At 40.6% G+C, this 23,655-nt stretch overlaps 1 pseudogene; it reads right to left on the bottom strand.

The window, feature by feature from the left end:
* Positions 1-21,209: 21,209 nt before the first annotated feature.
* On the bottom strand, positions 21,210-21,968 carry LOC103091033 (neuropeptide Y receptor type 6 pseudogene; annotated as a pseudogene).
* Between the last annotated feature and the right edge of the window lie 1,687 nt (positions 21,969-23,655).

Raw genomic sequence — 23,655 nt, 5'->3', positions numbered from 1 at the left:
AGCAGGAATAGATGACTTTGTGTACGGGCACTGAGGGGGCCCAAGGACTGAAGGCACAGTGTGAGTCAGGTCTGCTGAGAAAAGGCTTTTTAGGGGAGGTGAACCTTGGACTAGACCTTGAAGGAAATTATGGATCAAAACTGGTTGCTTTTCATGTGGTACACATATACAGTGGAATATTACTCAGCCATAAAAAGGAATGAAATTGGGTCATTTGTAGAGATGTGGATGGACCTAGAGACTGTCATATAGAGTGAAGTAAGTCAGAAAGCGAAAAACAAATATTGTATATTAACGCATATATGTGGAATCTAGAAAAATGGTATAGATGATCTTATTTGCAAAACAGAAATAGAGACACAGATGTAGAGAACAAACGTATGGACACCAAGAGGGGGAAGGGGGGGTGGGATGAATTGGGAGATTGTGATTGACATATATACACTATTGATACTATGTATAAAATAGATAACTAATGAGAACCTACTGTATAGCTCAGGGAACTCTACTCAGTGCTCTGTGATGACCTAAATGGGAAGGAAATCCAAAAAAGAGGGGATATATAGCTGATTCACTTTGCTATACAGTAGAAACTAATACATTGTAAAGCAACTATACTCCAATAAAAATTTAAAAGAAACAATAAAAACTAATTATAATAAAAAACTGGTTGCTTTTCAGAACAGAAGAAGAACACCATGGGGCAAAGGCCCAGAGACTTGCAGTGACCGTATGTTGTGGACAAAATAAATGTCTATTTTAATTGGAATGGAAGGGCCACCTTGGGAAGATCAAGGGGTGAGTTTAGCTTTTCTTTTTAAAAATACAAGATCATTTAAGCACAGATAGTGGCTGATCATCTTGCTCTGGGCTTTCAATATCCCAGACTCAAGGATATTGAATTTTATTTTCAGTTATCTTTTTAAAAATAATTAATTAATTTTTGGCTGTGTTGGGTCTTTGTTGCTGTGCACGGGCTTTCTCTAGTGTGGTGTTCAGGCTTCTCATTGCGGTGGCTTCTCTTCTTGCAGAGCATGGGCTCTAGGCATGAGGGCTTAAGTAGTTGTGGCGCGCAGGCTCAGTAGCTGTGGCTTGAGTGCTCTAGAGTGCAGGCTCAGTAGTTGTGGCGAACGGACTTTGTTGCTCCGCAGCATGTGGGATCTTCCTGGACCAGGGCTCGAACCCATGTCCCCTGCGTTGGCTGGCGGATTCTTAGCCACTGCGCCACCAGGGAAGTCCCTCAGTTATCTTTTTCTTGACCATTTTTAGGAGTACGTGTTTGAGATGGGTACTGTGTCAAGAAGGTAAGAATCAGGACAAAGAGAAATAACTTAGGATGGAAAGAAGCCTTTTTATTGTACTGAGAAGAAGGTATAAGGGAATGCTTTTTGTAAATTAATAAGTGCTTCTGTGAGCACCAAAGTGAGGTCACCTGGAGCAAGTAGATATTCGTGAGAAGAGTCAAAGCTTAAGGGCCAACTGACAAACTGGTCATCCCAAGAATTTCAGAGAATGAAAAATGGTAGAATGATAGATAATGATAGAACGATAATCATTTTTATTTAGAAAGTGAAGAATGATAATCAGGAGGTATTGTAAAGCCCTTCAAGATCCTTTGTAAAGACTACTGGCTGACCCGTTTGAATCAAGATACCAATAACCTTGGCTCCATTGTGATAGAGACTTATGGTGTCCATCCATATCTGGTTTTCTTCTGCTGGGCACACTGGAGAATTATATTTCTTCATCCCTTGTATTTAGGTAGGGAAATATGAATAGTTCTGGCCAATGGGCTTTGAGTGGAAGTGATGTGCATATCACTTTTAGGCCAGAGCATTTAATTGCTGGTATGAGACTCATCATCTTTCCCTCTCCTTGCCTGAGTAACTGAAAAGGTCATGTATTTCATGTATAACAACAAGATGGTGGAACCTTAATATCTTGGGTCCATGAGTGATTATGTGGAGCAGAAGTCGTCCCCAGTCTCAGGCCGTGACCTGAGAGATTTGGTGTTGTTTGTTACCGTAGCAGATACAAGCCTGTCCTGACAAATATATTCATCCTGCACATTTCTCTCCATATTCTTTTTTTTGTTTTAGCATCTTTATTGGAGTAAAGTTGCTTTATACTGCTGTGTTCGTTGCTGCTGTATAACAAAGTGAATCAGCTATATGTATACATATATCCCCATATCCCCTCCCTCTCCCTCCCACCCTCCCTATCCCACCCCTCTAGGTGGTCACAAAGCACCAAGCTGATCTCCCTGTGCTATGTGGCTGCTTTCCACTAGCTATCTATTTTACTTTGGGTAGTGTATACATGTCAGTGCCACTCTCTCACTTCGTCCCAGCATACCCTTCCCCATCCCCGTGTCCTCAAGGCCATTCTCTATGCCATTATCTTGTCCTGCCCCTAGGTTCTTCAGAACCATTTTTTTTTGATTCCATAAATATGTGTTAGCATAAGGTATTTGTTTTTCTCTTTCTGACTTACTTCACTCTGTATGACAGACTCTAGGTCCATCCACCTCACTACACATAACTCAATTTCTTTTCTTTTTATGGCTGAGTAATGTTCCATTGTATATATGTGCCACATCTTCTTTATCCATTCATCTGTTGATGGACACTTAGGTTGCTTCCATGTCCTGGCTATTGTAAATAGGGCTGCAATGAACATTGCGGTACATGACTCTTTTTGAATTATGGTTTTCTCAGGATATATGCTCAGTAGTGGGATTCCTGGGTCATATGGTAGTTCTATTTTTTGTTTTTTAAGGAACTTCCATACTGTTCTCCATAGTGGCTGTATTTACATTCCCACCAACAGTACAAGAGGGTTCCCTTTTCTCCACACCCTCTCCAGGATTTATTGTTTGCATATTTTTTGATGATGGCCATTCTGACTGGTGTGAGGTAATACCTCATTGTAGTTTTGACTTGCATTTCTTTAATAATTAGTGATGTTGAGCATCTTTTGATGTGTCTCTTGGCCATCTGTATGTCTTCTTTGGAGAAATGTCTGTTTAGGTCTTCTGCCCATTTTTGGATTGGGTTGTTTGTATTTTTGATATTGAACTTCATGAGCTGTTTTTATATTTTGGAGTTTAATCCTTTGTCCGTTGCTTCATTTGCAAATATTTTCTTCCATTCTGAGTGTTGTCTTTTCATCTTGTTTATGGCTTCCTTTGCTGTTCAAAAGCTTTTAAGTTTCATTAGGTCCCATTTGTTTATTTTTGTTTTTATTTCCATTTCTCTAGGAGGTGGGTCAGAAAGGATCTTGCTGTGATTTATGTCATAGAGTGTTCTGCCTATGTTTTCCTCTAAGAGTTTTATAGTGTCTGGACTTAAATTTAGGTCTTTAATCTATTTTGAGTTTATTTTTATGTATGGTGTTAGGGAGTGTTCTAATTTAATTCTTTCATATGTAGCTGTCCAGTTTTCCCAGCACCACTTATTAAAGAGGCTGTCTTTTCTCCATTGTATATTCTTGCCTCCTTTATCAAAGATAAGGTGACCATATGTGCATGGGCTTATCTCTGTGCTTTCTATCCTGTTCCATTGATCTATATTTCTGTTTTTGTGCCAGTACCATACCGTCTTGATTACTGTAGCTTTGTAGTATTGTCTGAAGTCAGGGAGCCTGATTCCTCCCGCTCCATTTTTCTTTCTCATGATTGCTTTGCCTATTCGGGGTCTTTTGTGTTTCCATACAAATTGTGAAATTTTTTGTTCTAGTTCTGTGAAAAATGCCACTGGTAGTTTGATAGGGATTGCATTGAATTTGTAGATTGCTTTGGGTAGTAGAGTCATTTTCACAGTGTTGATTCTTCCAATCCAAGAGCATGGTATATCTCTCCATCTATTTGTATCACCTTCAATTTCTTTCATCAGTGTCTTATATTTTTCTGCTTATGGGTCTTTTGTCTCCTTAGGTAGGTTTATTCCTAGATATTTTATTCTTTTTGTTGCAGTGGTAAATGGGAGTGTTTTCTTAATTTCACTTTCAGATTTTTCATCATTAGTGTATAGGAATGCAAGAGATTTCTGTGCATTAATTATGTATCCTTCTACTTTACCAAATTCATTGATTAGCTCTAGTAGTTTTCTGGTAGCATCTTTAGGATTCTCTCTGTATAGTATCATGTCATCTACAAATAGTGACAGCTTTACTTCTTCTTTTCTTAATAGCATTCCTTTTATTTCTTTTTCTTCTCTGATTGCTGTGGCTAATACTTCCAAAACTGTGTTGAATAATAGCGTTGAGAGTGGGCAACCTTGTCTTGTTCCTGATCTTAGTGGAAATGGTTTCAGTTTTTCACCATTGAGAGTGATGTTGGCTGTGGGTTTGTTATATATGGCCTTTATTATGTTGAGGTAAGTTCCTTCTATGCCTACTTTCTGGAGGATTTTTATCATAAAGGGGTGTTGAATTTTGTTGAAAGCTTTTTCTGCATCTATTGAGATTATCATGTGGTTTTTATCCTTCAGTTTATTAATATCGTGTATCCATTGATTGATTTGCATATATGGAAGAATCCTTGCATTCCTGGGCTAGACCCCACTTAATCATGGTGTATGATCCTTTAATGTGCTGCTGGATTCTATTTGATAGTATTTTGTTGAGGATTTTTGCATCTATGTTCATCAGTGATATTGGCCTGTAGTTTTCCTTTTTTGTGACATCTTTGTCTGGTTTTGGTATCAAGATGATGGTGGCCTCATAGAATGAGTTTGGGAGTGTTTCTCCCTCTACTATATTATGGAGGAGTTTGAGAAGGGTAGGTGTTAGCTCTTCTCTAAATGATAGTATTTGCCTGTGAATCCATCTGGTCCTGGGCTTTTGTTTGTTGGAAGTTTTTTTTTTTTTTTTTTTTTGCGGTACGCGGGCCTCTCACTGCTGTGGCCTCTCCTGTTGCGGAGCACAGGCTCCGGACGCGCAGGCTCAGCGGCCATGGCTCACGGGCCCAGCCGCTCTGTGGCATGTGGGATCTTCCTGGACCAGGTCATGAACCCATGTCCCCTCCATCGGCAGGCAGACTCCCAACCACTGCGCCACCAGGGAAGCCCTGTTGGAAGATTTTTAATCACAGTCTCAATTTCAATGCTTGTGATTGGTCTGTTTATATTTTCTATTGCTTCCTGGTTCAGTCTTGGAAGGTTGTGCTTTTCTAAGAATTTGTCCATTTCTTCCAGGTTGTCCATTTTATTGGCATATAGTTGCTTGTAGTAATCTCTCATGATCCTTTGTATTTCTGCAGTGTCAGTTGTTACTTCTCCTTTTTCATTTCTAATTCTGTTGATGTGAGTCTTCTCCCGTTTTTTCTGGATGAGCCTGGCTAGTGGTTTATCAATTTTGTTTATCTTCTCCAAGAACCAACTTTTAGTTTTATTGATCCTTGCTTTCATTTCCTTCATTTCTTTTAATTTATTTCTGATCTGATCTTTATGATTTCTTTCCTTCTGCTAACTTTGGGTGTTCTTCTGTTCTTCTTTCTGTAATGCATTAGGTGTAAGGCTAGGTTATTTATTTGAGATTTTTCTTGTTTCTTGAGGTAGGATTGTAGTGCTATAAACTTCCCTCTTAGGACTGCTTTTGCTGCATTCCATAGGTTTTGGGCCGTTGCATTTTCATTGTCATTTGTTTCTAGGTATTTTTTGATTTCCTCTTTGATTTCTTCAGTGATCTCTTGGTTATTTAGTAGTGTATTGTTTAGCCTCCATGTGTTTATATTTTTTACAGTTTTTTTTCCTGTAATTGATATCTAGTCTCATAGCATTGTGGTTTGAAAAGATACTTGATACAATTTCAGTTTTCTTAAATTTACCAAGGCTTGATTTGTGACCCAAGATATGATCTATCCTGGAGAATCTTCCATGAACACTTGAGAAGAAAGTGTATTCTGTTGTTTTTGGATGGAATGTCCTATAAATATCAATTACGTCCATCTTGTTTAATGTGTCATTTAAAGCTTGTGTTTCCTTATTTATTGTCATTTTGGTTGATCTGTCCATTGGTGAAAGTGGGATGTTCAAGTCCCCTACTATTATTGCATTACTGTCGATTTACTCTTTTATGGCTGTTAGCATTTGCCTTATGTATTGAAGTGCTCCTATGTTGGGTGCATAAAGATTTACAATTGTTACATCTTCTTGGATTGATCCGTTGATCATTATGTAGTGTCCTTCTTTGTCTCTTGTAATAGTCTTTATTTTAAAGTCTATTTTGTCTGATATGAGAATTGCTACTTCAGCTTTCTGTTGCTTTCCATTTTCATGGAATATCTTTTTCCCTCCCCTCACTTTCAGTCTGTATGTGTCTCTAGGTCTAAAGTTGGTCTCTTGTAGACAGCATATATACAGGCCTGGTTTTTGTATCCATTCCGCCAGTCTGTGTCTTCTGGTTGGAGCATTTAATCCATTTACATTTAAGGTAGTTATCGATATGTATGTTCCTATTACCATTTTCTTAATTGTTTTAGGTTTGTTATTGTAGGTCTTTTCTTTCTCTTGTGTTTCCTGCCTAGAAAAGTTCCTTTAGCATTTGTTGTAAAGCTGGTTTGGTGGTGCTGAATTCTCTTAGTTTTTGCTTGTCTGTAAAGGTTTTAATTTCTCTGTTGAATCTGAATGAGTTCCTTGCTGGGTAGAGTAATCTTGTTTGTAGGTTTTTCCCTTTCATCACTTTAAATATGTCCTGACACTCCCTTCTGGCTTGCAGAGTTTCTGCTGAAAGATCAGCTGTTAACCTTATGGGAATTCCCTTGTATGTTATTTGTTGCTTTTCCCTTGCTGCTTGTAATACTTTTTCTTTGTATTTAATTTTTGGTAGCTTGATTAATATGTGTCTTGGCGTGTTTCTCCTTGGATTTATCCTGTATGGGAGTCTCTGTGCTTCCTGGACTTGAATGACTATTTCCTTTCCCATATTAGGGAAGTTTTCAACTATAATCTCTTCAAATATTTTCTCAGTCCCTTTCTTTTTCTCTTCCTCTGGGACCCCTATAATTCGAATGTTGGTGCGTTTTATGTTGTCCCAGAGGTCTCTGAGACTGTCCTCAATTCTTTTCATTCTTTTTCTTTATTCTGCTCTGAGGCAGTTATTTCCCCGTTTTTATCTTCCAGGTGACTTATCCGTTCTTCTGCCTCAGGTATTCTGCTATTGATTCCCTCAAGAGAATTTTAAATTTCAGTTTTTGTGTTGTTCATCATTGTTTGTTTGCTCTTTAGTTCTTCTAGGTCCTTGTTAAACGTTTCTTGTGTTTTCTCCATTCTATTTCCAAGATTTTGGATCATCTTTACTATCATTACTCTGAATTATTTTTCAGGTAGACTGCCTCTTTCCTCTTCATTTGTTTGGTGTGGTGGGTTTTTGCCTTCCTCCTTCATCTACTGTGTATTTCACTGTCTTCTCATTTTGCTGAACTTACTGTGTTTGGGATCTCCTTTTCACAGGCTGCAGGTTCGTAGTTCCCATTGTTTTTGGTGTCTGCCCCCAGTGGCTATGGTTGTTTCAGTGGGTTATGTAGGCTTCCTGGTGGAGGGGGCTGGTGCCTGTGTTCTGGTGGATGAGGCTGGATCATGTCTTTCTGGTGGGCAGGACTGAGTCCGGTGGTGTGTTTTGGGGTGTTTGTGAAATTATCATGATTTTAGGCAGCCTCTCTGCTAATGGGTGGGGTTGTGCTCCTGTCTTGCTAGTTGTTTGGCATGGGGTGTCCAGCACTGTAGTTTGCTTGTCATTGAGTGGAGCTGGGTCTTAGTGTTGAGACGGAGATCTCTGGGAGGGCTCTCACTGATTGATTTTACATTGGACCGGGAGGTCTCTGGTGATCCAGTGTCCTGAACTTGGCTCTCCCACCTCCGAGGCTCAGGCCTGATACCCAGCTGGGGCAACAAGACCCTGTCAGCCACATGGCTCAGAAGAAAAGGGAGAAAAGGGAGAAAAAAAAGGAAAGAAATAAAATAAAATAAAATAATTATATTTTTATTTTAAAGAAAATTATAAAGAATTATATAATTATAAAAATTATAAAGAAATTATAATATAAAGAAATTATAAAGAAATAAGAATAGAGCAACCAAACCAAGAAACACTAATCCACTAATCCAACATTATCATCCACTAATGATAACAAGTGCCAGAAACTAAACTAAGATAAACATATAAATCAGAAACTAGTCAGTTGCATATAGTAAACTCCAAGTCTACAGTTGCTCCCAAAGTTCACCACCTCAGTTTTGAGATGATTTGTTGTCTATTCAGGTATTCCACAGATGCAGGGTACATCAAGTTGATTATGGAGATTTAATCTGCTGCTCCGAAGGCTACACAGAGAAATTTCCCTTTCTCTTCTTTGTTCGCACAGCTCTCAGGGTTCAGCTTTGGATTTGGCCCTGCCTCTGCATATAGGTTGCTCTCTGGCTTCTGTTGTTCACCCAGACAGGAGAGGGTTAAAGGAGCAGCTGGTTAGGGGGCTCTGGCTCACTCAGGCCAGGGGGAGGGAGGGGTATGGAATGCGGGGCGAGCCTGTGGTGGCAGAGGCCGGCGTGATGTTGCACCAGCCAGAGGTGCGCCATGTGTTCTCCTGGGGAAGCTGTCCCTGGGTCACGGGACCCTGGCAGTGGCGGACTGCACAGGCTCCTAGGAGGAGAAGTGTGGAAGTGACCTGTGCTTACACACAGCCTTCTTGGTGGCTATAGCAGCAGCATTAGCATTTCATGCCCGTCTCTGGGGTCCGCGCTGATAGCTGCAGGTCGTGCCTGTTTCTGAAGCTCGTTCAGGCGGTGCTCTGAATCCCCTCTCCTTCTGCACCCCTAAACAATGGTCTCTTGCCTCTTAGACAGGTCCAGAATTTTTCCCTGACTCCCTCCCGGCTAGCCGTGGTGCACTGGCCCCTTCAGGCTGTGTTCACGCTGCCAACCCCAGTCCTCTCCCTGGGATCTGACCTCTGATGCCCGAGCCTCAGGTCCCATCCCCCACCCGTCCTGGCGGGTGAGCACACAAGCCTCTCGGGCTGGTGAGTGCTGGTCGGCACCGATCCTCTGTGCGGGAATCTCTCCACTTTTCTCTCTGCACCCCGGTTGCTGTGCTCTCCTCCGTGGCTCCAAAGCTTCCCACCCCGCCGCCACCCCCCGTCTCTGCCCGCGAAGGGGCTTCCTAGTGTGTGGAAACCTTTCCTCCTTCACATCTCCTTCCCAGAGGTGCAGGTCCCATCCCTATTCTTTTGTCTCTGTTTTTTCTTTTGCCCTTCAGGTCCGTGGGGATTTTCTTGCCTTTGGGGAAGTCTGAGGTCTTCTGCCAGCATTCAGTAGGTGTTCTGTAGGAGTTGTTCCATATGTAGTTGTACTTTTGATATATTTGTGGGGAGGAAGGTAATCTCCACATCTTACTCATCTGCCATCTTGAAGGTTCCCCCCTCTTCCTATTCTTTTTTTCTTTCTTGGGACTCAGAAGAAGTTTGGATTCACCCTTAGGGTGTAGGGTGAAAGAGTTGTAGATGTATGTTTCAGAAGGAGAAGGAGGAAGAAGGGATAAACTGAGAGATCTGCACAATCTGTTCATCATCTCTGTGGGTATTATGCTATCTGCACAGGTTTTCCCACATCCGCCTCTTGGCCTAGCTGCAAAGCCCTTCCCCTGAGAAGGCTGTGAGTGGTGACTGAGCAGAAGAAAACTGATCTGGAAGCTTTGACACTTAAATTCATGGTCAGCTGAATTTCCAGTGACTCTGACCCTGGTGTTCACAGAATTGCTTTGAAGGCTCACTATAGAGGAATAAAGCAGCTCATCCAGCTCCATTTCATGTGAAGTTTCTGGGTGAATTTGAGAATCCTCAATCATTAATCACTAAAGTCAGCTCAGGTAGAGAATAAATATTGTCATAATGTAATTTATCCAAAAATAAAACAAAAGTCAGGGGTCAACCTGCTCAGTTTAGTTCTGCCACTGACGAGCTTTGTGGGAGATAACAAGTCACTTTCCTTCTCTGAGCTTCATTCCTCCCTATAAGCAGTTCCAACCCTGATGTTCTAAAGTTCTGAGATGAGGGAGTATAGAAGAATGTTCCCAATTTTGGAGTTGAGGATTCAAGGAGGAAAGAGGGAAGAGAGTTAATTCTGATCCATGCTTTACCTTTTGGTTCCTAGCACTGTCAGAGGTTGCCCTTGTTTTCTCCCCTTCTGCAGAAGATGGTGACAGTGCAGTAGGTTCATGAAATTGCTTTAAAGCTTCCTTCCTGGAGGCTGTAAGTACCTTGAGAACTGGTTTCATTTGTCTCTGCCTCTCTTGTGCCTGGCATGGTTCTTGCCACAAAGTAGATGCTTAATAAATGTTTGCTGACAAAAAATGGAATGAATACTTTGCGTTCTTTAAAATTTTTTTTACAGCTTTATTGAGGTATATTAACATACAATAAACTGCACATATTTAAAGTGTGCAATTTGATAAGTTTTGACGTGCTCTATGCCCATGAAGGCATTACCACATTCAAGATAATTAACATATCCATCACCCCCCAAAGTTTTCTCATGTCTCTACATGTAGAACCTCCCTTTTACCCTCTATCTTCAAACAACCACTGATTTGCTCTCTGTCAGTGTAGTTTACTTTGCATTCTCTAGAATTTTATATAAATGGCATGCAGTATGTACTCTTTTGGGGGGAGGGTGTAACTTCTTTCACTCATTGTAATTATTTTGAGATCCATCCGTATCGTAGCCTGTATCAATTATTCGGTCTTCTTTATTGCCACATAGTATCCATTATATAAATATACCGTGCTTGTTTGTTCATTCATCTGTTGATGGACGTTGGATTGTTTCTGATTTTTGGCTATTACACTTAAAACTGCTATGAACATTCACATATAAATCTTTGCATGGGCGTATGCTTTTATTTCTATTAGGTGAACATCTAGGAGTGGAATGGCTGCATCAAATGGTAGTTGTCTGTTTAAATTTTAAGTGGTTGTACCATTTTAGATCCCACCAACAGCTTATGAGGGGTTCAATTCCTCTATGTCCTTGCCATCTCTTTGTGTGTGTCACTCTTTTCAATTTTAGCCATTCTGACAGATATGTAGTATTAGTATCATGTCGTTTTCATTTCAATTTCCCTAATGACTAATGAGCATGAGCATCTTTTCATGTGCTTATTTGCCATCTATATATCTTCTTTGGTGAAATGTCTCTTCAGTTTTTTTGCCCATTTAAAAAAATTGGGTCGTTTGTTCTCTTGTTATTGAATTTTGAGAGTTCTTTATATATTTTGGACAGAAAGTCTTATATTAGATATGTGCTTTGCAAATATTTTCTCCCAGTTTGGCTTGCCTTTTCATTCTTTTACCAGTGTCTTTCAAGAACAGAAGTGTTAAATTTTGATGAAGTCTAGCTTATCAATTTGTTCTTTAAAGGAACATGTTTTTGGTGTTGTATCTAAGAAATCTTTGTCTAACCCAAGTTCTTAATTTTTTCCCCTATGTTTTCTTCTATAAGTTTTATAACTTTAAGTTGTTGGGGTTTTTTTGGTGGTTCCCGGGCCTCTCACTGTTGTGGTCTCTCCGGTTGCGGAGCACAGGCTTCGGACACGCAGGCTCAACGACCATGGCTCACGGGCCCAGCCGCTCCGCGGCATGTGGGATCTTCCTGGACCAGGTCACGAACCCATGTCCCCTCCATCGGCAGGCAGACTCCCAACCACTGCGCCACCAGGGAAGCCCTATAACTTTAAGTTTTATATTTAGGTCTGTGATGAATTTGACTTTTTATATGGAATGAGGTATTGAATAAGTGTTCTTTTTTTTGCATATGAATATCCAGTTGTTCCAACCATTTGTTGAAAAATACTTTATGCACAATTTAACTTTTCAGATTAAAAAATTCTCTGTTAACCAAGATCATTCCATTTTACAGATAAGAAAACAGGCTTAGAGAAGTGACTTGCCCAAGGCCACATAGCCAACTAGAGTACATATAGGCCTAAAACCTAAGATTTCTGATTCCTAGTCCATTAGATTGTTCACTATGTTATCTTTTTACTTCACCCTTTCAAGTATGCTATTCTTGAGTATTACCATTATGCCTACTTTTTAGAAGAGAGAACTGAGGCCTAAGGGAGGACTATCACTTCAGAGACCACATGTGAAGGCCCTCCCTTCCCAGACCCCATCCTCTTATTATTCTCCCCTCACTCACTCTGCTTCAGTCTTCCTGCTGTTCCTTGAATCCACCAGACATACTCCTGCCTTAGGGCCCTTGCAACTTGTTCTGCCTCTCCCTAGACTCTCTTGCCTCAGCTGTCTGCATGTCTTACTTCCTTACTTCTTTCAGGTCTTTTCTCAAATATCACCTCAGTGAAACCTTCCCAAACCACATGTTTAAAATTGCAAGCCCTTCCTGCAACATCCTGCGTCTCCCTTCCCTGCAGTATTCTGTAGTCAGGTTATGAAGCCAGGTCCCATGGGGTGACAAGAGATTTCTTGTCAGAGTGATACCAAGGCCATGTCTGAGTGAAGGTGGAAAGTTTCCTTCTATATGATGACGGTTGAGGAAGGATGCTGAGAGCAGTGTGAAATTGTCTGCTTTTTTTCTCCTATCATCTTTAGGAAGTTAGATTCCTCCATAGATTTTTTTTTTCTTCCTCCGTAGATTTTTAACCCAATTCTCTGATCTGTGGGCTGGTTCTGACTCAGGTAAATTTATAGAAGAGTGACTTCCTCCGGGCTTACGTAGGTGTCAGAAATTTTAATATTTCTACTACTTTCATTCCCTACTTGTGCCAGGCACCATGCATACATTATCTTAAATCCTCACAGCAGTCCTATAAGACAGGAATTATTCTCTGTCCTATGTATTATATTAAACTCTAGGGTCAGAGATGTTAAAGAAGCTTGCCTCATTTCACACAGCTGGTAAGTGGTAGGGTCAGGATTCAAACGCAGGGCTGGATGGCTCAAAACTTGAGCTTTGTCCACTATACTTTGATAATGTATTTCCACTTTCCTTTTCATCCCTCCCGACCTGGGAGCAATATCATCAGTTAACTTCTGAAGCATGGGGGTGAATATTCCAATGTCATCTCTGTATCTCTTCCAGAAAGGAAGGCAGCAGGAGTCCCTTTCCATGGATGGCAGAACTGAGGCACAGAGGGGTAACTGACATGCTTAGGGCTACAGAATAAGTCCTTGGAGGAGCTGGGATGAGAGTCTCAGGACTCCTGGCTTCCAGGGGCATTATTTGACAGTCCATGTCCCACCAACGTCAGAGACAATTTTATTGTAGGTCTGAATGAATGAGCAAGTAGCTGCTCCTTGTGGCCTCTCAGGAGGATGAGTGAACATCTGAGATCTGTGAGCTGTTTCCCACCAGTTGCTCTGTGGAGGAATTGAAGCCCCTCCACACAATACTGTAGGTTTAGGTTCCACTGAATCATTGACTTATGAGCCATATCCCAGACTCATTCTAACAAGCTAGATATCCAACATTTTTATTAGGCTCCAAAATTAGATTTAACATCTGTTTCTGAGAGCTCCTGGCTCTTCCAGAAGCAGCTGAAATCCTGGTTTTGTAATTTCTTTCTCAATTCCCTGGAATCAGAGAGAGAGAGAGAGAGAGAGAGAGTATTTTTTAGAAGACATATGAGTATGGAGGGGCTTTGCCTGAAAACTTTCATGAAATGTTCCATGGTTATGGCAGGCATGATTAGCTTGTACCTGTTTCTCTCTAGGAGCCTGTGATGCTACTGCTGAAGTTCCTCATAAGTTTGATATGCTGAGAGGATGCTTATTCTGTGTAGTAAGGTGCATGGGCACCATTCGGACACCCATTCCCCTGGAAAATTTCCATCTGAACACTGGCAGGGCCCAATGGTATAGGAGACAGAGCTGCTGGTCAGTGCCAGTCGGGGATGCCAGGCTTCAGCTATAGCTTTGCAAATTTTCCAATCTGTATAGTCTTTTTGTCAGTGATCATGTACCCTCTCTCCCTCTCAGTTTCCTGGGGGAGCTGGGGAATTAGATTCTGATGAAAAGGCATAGTCCCACTCTGCCTCTTTCTAAACTCTTAACCATGTTGTAATTGTCTGGCTTACAGTACATCCCTCAAGAATAGGGACCCAGGGCTTCCCTGATGGCTCAGTGGTTAAGAATCCACTTGCCAATGCAGGGGACACGGGTTCGAGCCCTGACCTGGGAAGATCCCACATGCCGTGGAGCAGTTAAGCCCGTGCACCGCAACTACTGAGCCTGTGCCCTAGAGCCCATGAGCCACAACTGCTGAGCCCTCGTGCCACAACTACTGAAGCCCACGCGCCTAGAGCCCGTGCTCTGCAACAAGAGAAGCCACCGCAACGAGAAGCCTGTGCACCACAACGAAGAGTAGCCCCGGCCCGCTGCAACTAGAGAAAGCCCGCGTGCAGCAATGAAGACCCAATGCAGCCAAAAATAAATAAATTTATAATAAAAAAAAAAGTTTTTACCTTTTCTCACCCATTTGAAAAAATTATACAAATAATGTATGTTCCTAGTAGAATATTAGAAAATACAGATAAGCAAATAGGCCAAAAGAAAGAGAGGGGGGACTTACCTTGGTGGCACAGTGGTTAAGAATCTGCCTGCCAATGCAGGGGACACGGGTTCCAGCCCTGGTCTGGGAAGATCCCACATGCTGCGGAGCAACTAAGCCCGTGCACCACAACTACTGAGCCCATGTGCCTAGAGCCCACGAGCCACAACAAGAGAAGCCACCATAGTGAGAAGCCCGTGCACCGCACCGCAATGAAGAGTAGCCCCCACTTGCTACAACTAGAGAAAGCCCGCGCACAGCAACGAAGACCCAATGCAGCCTAAATAAATAAATAAATAAATAAATAAATAAATAAATTTAAAAAAAAAGAAAGAAAGAGAGAGGAAGGGAGGTTAGAAGGCAAGATGGAACAAGGAAGAAAGAAGTAAAGATAGGTCACCCAAAAGTCCTATCAGCAGAGGATAAACACGCACACACATATACACATTAAAATATTTGTCTTTGTTTTTAAATTGAGAAACTTTGCAGGGAGTAGAAAGGTGTAAAACTTGAATCCTCAGGATACGATTGTCTGGTGACAGCGTCTAGAAGTCAGGGACTCCTACTGCTGTAAAAAAGCAGAGGGCATCTTCTGGGATCCCGGGATGAGGAAGACTGCCTCCAAATCAGTAACACAGTAACTGTTGCTTTTGGGTGGACAAGAAGAATTTGGCTCACTGAAAAAGACAAAGTTCTGCCCTGCCTTGGCCTTTTATAGAGAGTCTGGTTTTTCTTCTAGTAGGGTCATAATGAGTCCCACTCTCCTAGAGGCTGGTTGCCCTGGAAGACTGGCCTTTCATTTCTAAAATCTGTTTGCTTGAAGAACTTTGCCAACTTCGTTAATTGGAAGTTACTAGGGCATTTTCTTCCACTCTCAGGACCTGCCCAGTTAGCTGACTTTTACTGGCACAACTTGTATCTGCAAATAACATGTGAGCCATAAAAATCCACGTTACCCTTGAGGTTCCCCTAGAACCAAGGTGTTCCTGTTTGTTCTCCGGCTCATGCAGATTTCCTGAGCCTTGGCTCTTATATTTCAGATAGAAGTTTGACATTCTGTTTCTTTAAGTACTGAGTTCAGGGAGTACAGGCCCCACTTACTATTCAGATCCACACACCACTTCCAAGCAAAGATTTGTTATCGCTAGATTTATTCTACATCTACAGTTTGCAAATATTGATTGAACTCCTACTTTGTGCCAGATGCTATGCTTGGCACTGGAAGCACTGCAGTGAATAAGACCCAGTCTCTGCCTTCAAGGAGTTCATGTCTTGTGGATGTAAACAGGCCTTCATTGTTATGCATGGTAGTTAATCTATACACGGGGTACTACGAGAGCAGCAGCCCTGGGAGATTAGAGAAGATTTTTGAGAAACGTTTAAGCCGAGCCCCAAAGCACTTGGGTTTTGGTAGTTTATTGACATTGCTATAATCTGTGTAATTAGGCTTATGTCTTTATATTCTCATTGGATAATTAATAAAACATAGGTTTGAGAACATTCAGGCATACAGTAATTTGTGAGTAATGACTGCCTAGCTTGTATTTTAAGAAATAACTTTTAAAATCTGTATTAAATGCTGTTCCTTGCCTAATCCTATCTTAAATACTCTGAGTGGGTAGTGTGGGGCTGGTATAGAAGGAATAAAAGATGTAGGTTAACGTCTCTGAAAGTTCACAGTCTAGTTGAGAAGAACAGATTTCTCTACCTAAAATAGAAGATCACAGGAAACAGTCGGTGACCAGATGGAAGATGGATGTGTTCCTGTCACTGGCATCACACATCCTTTCACTTCTTCTGCAGGGCAAATACTATCCCAGCATCGACAAGGAGTTTGATTTGGACACAGTAACAGGGGAAACAGACCTGCCTTGCCTTCCTTAATGCGCACTGGAAACACTCGTCGTCTCATTTCTCCAGTTTATTGCATGAGCACATTTATTGCATAGGTGACTTCAGGGAGGATTTTAGGAATTCCTGGGCTTATCAATGTTAAATACTCCTCCTTGACCCCTCTTCTAGAATACTTCCTCTTTTCTTCCCCAGTATATTCTCACTTATGGGTATAAAGAAAAAGTGAGTCCTCCTTTGATACTAACTCTGCCATCATTTACTCTTAACTTTCCTTTTGGCAGCTTTCAACCTAGCCAGAAGGAAAGCCTTCAAAACCAAGACATTGAATTACCCCTCTAGTATATTGTAAACTCTTTAAAGCCTCAACTAGACTGTAAACTCTTAAAGTTGTGTCATACTTATTCTGTGCCTAATACACTGCTAAAGACATAGTGAGAACTTAATATATTTATCTTGATTTATTATTCTACAAAAAAACAAAGTTTACAGGAAGAGAGGTTGACTTTTTTTTTGGCGGTATGCGGGCCTCTCACTGTTGTGACCTCTCCCCTTGCGGAGCACAGGCTCCGGACGCGCAGGCTCAGCGGCTATGGCTCACGGGCCCAGCCGCTCTGCGGCATGTGGGATCTTCCTGGACCGGGGCACGAACCCGTGTCCCCTGCATCGGCAGGTAGACTCTCAACCACTGCGCCACCAGGGAAGCCCCTGAGGTTGACCTTTTTACTGGGCTGACAAATTATATACTCTTTCTCCATAGCACAGAGTGAGGAACAGTTTCTTTAAATTGAAGCCTCTGTAAATCAGCTATACTCCAATATAAAATAAAAGTTAAATTAAAAAAATAAAATAAGGGACTTCCCTGGTGGTCCAGTGGTTAAGACTCCGCCTTCCAATGCAGGGGGCGTGGGTTCGATCCCTGGTCAGGGAACTGAGATCCCACGTGCCCTGTGGTGCGGCCAAAAATTAAAAATAAATAAATAAATAAATAAAGTAATGACTGTTTATTTATTATTTTGAAGCTAAAGTGGGTTTTATTGTTGGTTTTTTAAAAATTTTTTATTGGTGTATAGTTGCTTTACAATGTTGTGTTGGTTTCTACTGTACAGTAAAGTGAATCAGCTGTATGTATACATACATCCCCCCGTTTTTGGGATGGGATTTTCTTCCTATTTAGGTCACCAAAAAAGCATTGAGTAGAGTTCTGTGTGCTATAGGTAGGTTCTCATTAGTTATCTGTTTTATGCATAGTATCAATAGTGTATATATGTCAATTACAATTTCCCAATTCAAGTAATGACAATTTTTTTAAAAAGAAATACTAAAAGCAACAAAATGAAAAGGCAACCTACAGAATGGGAGAAAATATTCATACACACAAAAAAATGAAGCCTCATGCTTATTGCTCTGTCAAGTTATTTACACCTTTTTCAGGATATTACATTTCCATTGTAGAAAAATATGCAGCATACGTATTTAAACCATATTTGGGTATTTGTTATGTTGGATCATTTATGTTGTTGATTCTCTGTTAGAAATTATCTGGGGCATCTTTAGAAACGGTCAGAGAGAAAACTTAGGGAAACCATTGCAGGATGTATTAGCACTTTCTCATTCAGCTCTGGTTCAGTAGGGAGACACATACATCCCACTAATAGTCATCTTTTCTGGAAACTTTTAAAGATAAGAGAAATTACTCTCAATCCAAAATGATTTGAGGTCAGGAGACAGAGGAACAGATATTCGGAGCAGTGGCTAGAGGGAACTGTGTTTGCATGGCTATCAGGCAAACATCGTCAAGTTCCAGTCTCAGATAGATCCCTAGCAGGGAGAATACAGGCCCACCTGGCAACTGGGGGAGAGGCAAGTGAGAAAATGAGGCCTTATTTCATTCACCAAGTGGTTCAACAGTAGACCAGTTGGTGTGCACCATCCACAAATGCTGCAGAAACAGTATGGTAGACTTTCCTGAAATCTTTCCTTGTTTACTCTCAAAAATGCATTTTACCTCCACTGGGTCCGCACGACACTTGGTTTATATTCTCATTATACCTTCCTAAGTAGCTACTTATAGACCTGTGCTCTCCCATCTGTCAGAATGAAAATCCCTTACAGGTAAAAGCATGCATTAAAACTACAGTTAATGCACTACTTTTTTGAGGAAAAAATAAACCCAAGAAAGACTACTATTTTTTTTAATTAAAAAAATATTTCATATTGGAGTATAGTTGATTAACAATGATGTGTTAGTTACAGGTGTATAGCAAAGTGATTCAGTTATACCCAAACAAGTATCCATTCTTTTTCAAATTCTTCTCCCACTTAGGTTATTACAGAATATTGTGCCAAGTTCTCTGTGCTATACAGTAGGCCCTTGTTGGCTATCTATTTTAAATATAGTAGTGTGTACATGTCAATCCCAAACTCCCAATTTATCCCTCCCCCCCATTTCCCCCAGTAATCATAAATTCGTTCTCTAAGCCTGTGAGTGTTTCTGTTTTGTAAATAAGTTCATTTGTATCATTTTTTTAAGATCCTGCATGTAAGTGATATCATATGATATTTGTCTTTCTCTTTCTGACTTACTTCACTTAGTATGATAATCTCCAGGTCCATCCATGTTGCTGCAAATGGCAATGCAAAAGACTATAATTGATAGTTATGTCATTAGTGACTTTTATTTCATTAAAGCTCAAGAAAAGTTCAGAAGAAAAGACAGAACAGTTTTATTGGAGAAGGAAATAGTTCTTATCATGGAGCCAGAAAGAGCACTACAATATTTAGGAACAGATTGGAGATCTCTTGTGAATGCTCGGGATGGGGTGCCAGGGTTAGAGGAGCCCAGGTGTTTGTGTTTTGGTGAGGGGAGAGGGTGGTATCAGAGTTTGATGAAAGCCGTTTTCTGCTTTCAGTGGCTTGGTCTAAATCTGTTTAGTAATGGAAACTAGAATCATTATATCTTTACCAAGTAAGTAAAATAGCACATTGGATCTTAATTATAGTATATATTAACCACTGTCTGTCAGAAGAGATAGAAATATCTAGGAAGAGCTGTTTTCTGGGCTAAGGGGATGCAGCTGTACCTTTAGGATTCTAAACTGACACCATTTGAAGTTGGTTTTTAGATAAGAGCTTTTATTTGCAGCTAATACTGTGATACTGTTACGTTTTATTTCTGTTGGGTATCCTGCAGTGCTTTTTTTGTTCATTTTCCCCAAAATGATATATCAGAGAGAATAGAAATCCTGAAGAGAAGGAAAAACTAGATGGAGGGAAGGAGAGAGGAGGGAGAAACAAAGACAGAGCGGGGAAGGGGAGAGAGAGAGAGAAAAGATTTTTCAGGAGGGGAAAATATGGAGATTAATGTGGAAAAAAAACTACACACACAATTGAAAAACTACAGGTATTCAGAGAAACATTACCTTTTATTCAAAAGAAAGAAGAAAATATGGTTGCATTTTTAACATACAAATAAGCTGCAGCCCCAGTTTAATAGGGAGACGTATCCCAGGAAGAGATAAAGCCGGTCATCATTTAGTAAAAGTCATTGAGCTAATTTGAACAGTAGCTTAGTATCGTTTTTGAAGACAATCTAGCTGATTCTCTATTTAAGTGACTCTGTAGGGATGAGGGATATTTTTAAAATGTTTAAGTCATAAGATATGCAAGAGGTTTTAAAAAATCTGGAGCTAACTATAAGTGTTACTAATGAAGTTCATCAGACCCAATGATAGAGTCACATAACCCCTACTTAATATACATAAAGAATTAGAGATAAAAAGTCATTTTGTAATGAAAGCTCTATCTACATTGGCCATTAATAAGTTAGTTTATGTGATTTGAGCATAATTGGAGTGCTAAAGAGTTTGTGACCAGTTCTAGTAGCACTAATAGTATTGTTAGTGAAGAAAATGTACTGTTGTCATAAACTAGAGAATCTGACTCAGGCATGTGGATTAATTATAATTACAATACTTAGTTTAAATGTTAACTTAAAACCATTTCTTCAACTTCCAATCCAAACTCAGCTAATTAGTAAATTATAATAGGGGTCTTTCTGACATTGCTAATTAGTTGAATAGTTACATGGTTGAAAGTTACAATTTCCATATCAGAAAGTGGAATTGCTTCAGCACTAAGGATATATATATAGCATTGTTTTTAGTGGGCACGTCATTAGTAATAACTCTTGTGGATATTCCATTGAATAACAATATCTGGGAATTTTGTTCCCCAGCCATCAGTGTTCCTTGCCTCTCTTGCTTTCTGTCATTCTTTGCCACAAATGATGGCAGCTAGGTGTGTGAGTTATTATTCTTCTAAGAGAAAAGGGTGATGTGCACGCACACACGTGTGTGTGTGTGTGTGTGTGTGTGTGTGTGTGTGTGTGTGTTTGTATTGGGTAGATGTATGAGACAGATAGGTGTGGCCTAAAGCAAAATTGGTTAGCATAAAGTTGCTTTTTAAAAAATTTTTTTAGTTCTGGCTTCTTTTGCATCTTGCCTTATCCCCAGCCATTACCTCTCCATCTCTCACATAAGGAGGGCTTTAGCACTAAGTGTTACCAGTTTTTATATACTTCTGTTTTGTTTTGTTTTGTTTTTTTCTTTGCGGTACGTGGGCCTCTTACTGTTGTGGCCTCTCTCGTTGCGGAGCATAGGCTCCGGACGCGCAGGCTCAGCGGCCATGGCTCACGGGCCTAGCCCCTCCGCGGCATGTGGGATCTTCCCGGACCGGGGCACGAACCCATGTCCCCTGCATCAGCAGGCGGACTCTCAACCACTGCACCACCAGGGAAGCCCTTTATATACTTCTTGATGTATGAGCTAATCTTAATGGTCCCTTGGGTTCATCTGTGTGCATACTGGAGATGGCAGTATTTTGATATCTTTCCCGAGGTGCAAAGCACCAGCAGTGGTGAATAAGCAATACCAGGTCCTTCTGGAAATTTTTGTTGAGAAAGCCATAAAACAGAGGATGTATACATGTAGAAACCATAGCAATCAAGTGGAAAAATACAAATACCAGGTCATGGTGGCAGCTCATCAGGAACTCATGATACCAGTCAAAGATGACCTTGAAGATGTTCAAGGGAAGCCAGTAGACCCCAAAGGTTACGACAGTAGAAATCAACATCGTGTTGATCCTCTTGTTCTCCCTGACCCAGCTCTCACTTTCCCTCTTCTTGTCTACTTTCCCATTTCTCCTGCCGAGGCAGATAACAATCTTCAGGTAGCAGATGAGGGTGAAGCTCAGAGGGACACAATATTGCAGCATAAACAGGGAGGTGGTAAAGAGGAGCCCATTCATTTTGGAGGGCCAGTTCTCTACACAGGCCACCTGCTGGGTGTAGAGGTCAGTGGGAAGAGAGAGGTTTTGGAAGGGCTCATGGGTGAGGTGATAGGACAGGAAGAAGGGAATAGACAACAGAAGGGAAGATAGCCAAATCAATGGGATACCCCAGTAGGCGTGAGCTATACTGCGTTTCCAGCCCCGAGGGTTCACAATCAGCTGATATGTTTCAACAGCAGTTAACACAAGTGAGAATATGGACACAGATATGGTGTGTGTGTGTGTGTGTGTGTGTGTGTGTGTGTGTGTGTGTGTTTGTATTGGGTAGATGTATGAGACAGATAGGTGTGGCCTAAAGCAAAATTGGTTAGCATAAAGTTGCTTTTTAAAAAATTTTTTTAGTTCTGGCTTCTTTTGCATCTTGCCTTATCCCCAGCCATTACCTCTCCATCTCTCACATAAGGAGGGCTTTAGCACTAAGTGTTACCAGTTTTTATATACTTCTGTTTTGTTTTGTTTTGTTTTTTTCTTTGCGGTACGTGGGCCTCTTACTGTTGTGGCCTCTCTCGTTGCGGAGCATAGGCTCCGGACGCGCAGGCTCAGCGGCCCACGGGCCTATGATACTGTTACGTTTTATTTCTGTTGGGTATCCTGCAGTGCTTTTTTTGTTCATTTTCCCCAAAATGATATATCAGAGAGAATAGAAATCCTGAAGAGAAGGAAAAACTAGATGGAGGGAAGGAGAGAGGAGGGAGAAACAAAGACAGAGCGGGGAAGGGGAGAGAGAGAGAGAAAAGATTTTTCAGGAGGGGAAAATATGGAGATTAATGTGGAAAAAAAACTACACACACAATTGAAAAACTACAGGTATTCAGAGAAACATTACCTTTTATTCAAAAGAAAGAAGAAAATATGGTTGCATTTTTAACATACAAATAAGCTGCAGCCCCAGTTTAATAGGGAGACGTATCCCAGGAAGAGATAAAGCCGGTCATCATTTAGTAAAAGTCATTGAGCTAATTTGAACAGTAGCTTAGTATCGTTTTTGAAGACAATCTAGCTGATTCTCTATTTAAGTGACTCTGTAGGGATGAGGGATATTTTTAAAATGTTTAAGTCATAAGATATGCAAGAGGTTTTAAAAAATCTGGAGCTAACTATAAGTGTTACTAATGAAGTTCATCAGACCCAATGATAGAGTCACATAACCCCTACTTAATATACATAAAGAATTAGAGATAAAAAGTCATTTTGTAATGAAAGCTCTATCTACATTGGCCATTAATAAGTTAGTTTATGTGATTTGAGCATAATTGGAGTGCTAAAGAGTTTGTGACCAGTTCTAGTAGCACTAATAGTATTGTTAGTGAAGAAAATGTACTGTTGTCATAAACTAGAGAATCTGACTCAGGCATGTGGATTAATTATAATTACAATACTTAGTTTAAATGTTAACTTAAAACCATTTCTTCAACTTCCAATCCAAACTCAGCTAATTAGTAAATTATAATAGGGGTCTTTCTGACATTGCTAATTAGTTGAATAGTTACATGGTTGAAAGTTACAATTTCCATATCAGAAAGTGGAATTGCTTCAGCACTAAGGATATATATATAGCATTGTTTTTAGTGGGCACGTCATTAGTAATAACTCTTGTGGATATTCCATTGAATAACAATATCTGGGAATTTTGTTCCCCAGCCATCAGTGTTCCTTGCCTCTCTTGCTTTCTGTCATTCTTTGCCACAAATGATGGCAGCTAGGTGTGTGAGTTATTATTCTTCTAAGAGAAAAGGGTGATGTGCACGCACACACGTGTGTGTGTGTGTGTGTGTGTGTGTGTGTGTGTGTGTTTGTATTGGGTAGATGTATGAGACAGATAGGTGTGGCCTAAAGCAAAATTGGTTAGCATAAAGTTGCTTTTTAAAAAATTTTTTTAGTTCTGGCTTCTTTTGCA

This window comes from Lipotes vexillifer, unplaced genomic scaffold, assembly GCF_000442215.2.
Source record: "Lipotes vexillifer unplaced genomic scaffold, Lipotes_vexillifer_v1.1 scaffold217, whole genome shotgun sequence".
Classification (NCBI taxonomy): domain Eukaryota; kingdom Metazoa; phylum Chordata; class Mammalia; order Artiodactyla; family Lipotidae; genus Lipotes; species Lipotes vexillifer.
Note: the sequence above shows the minus strand (reverse complement) of the source record. Positions and strands in the feature narration are given on the sequence as shown.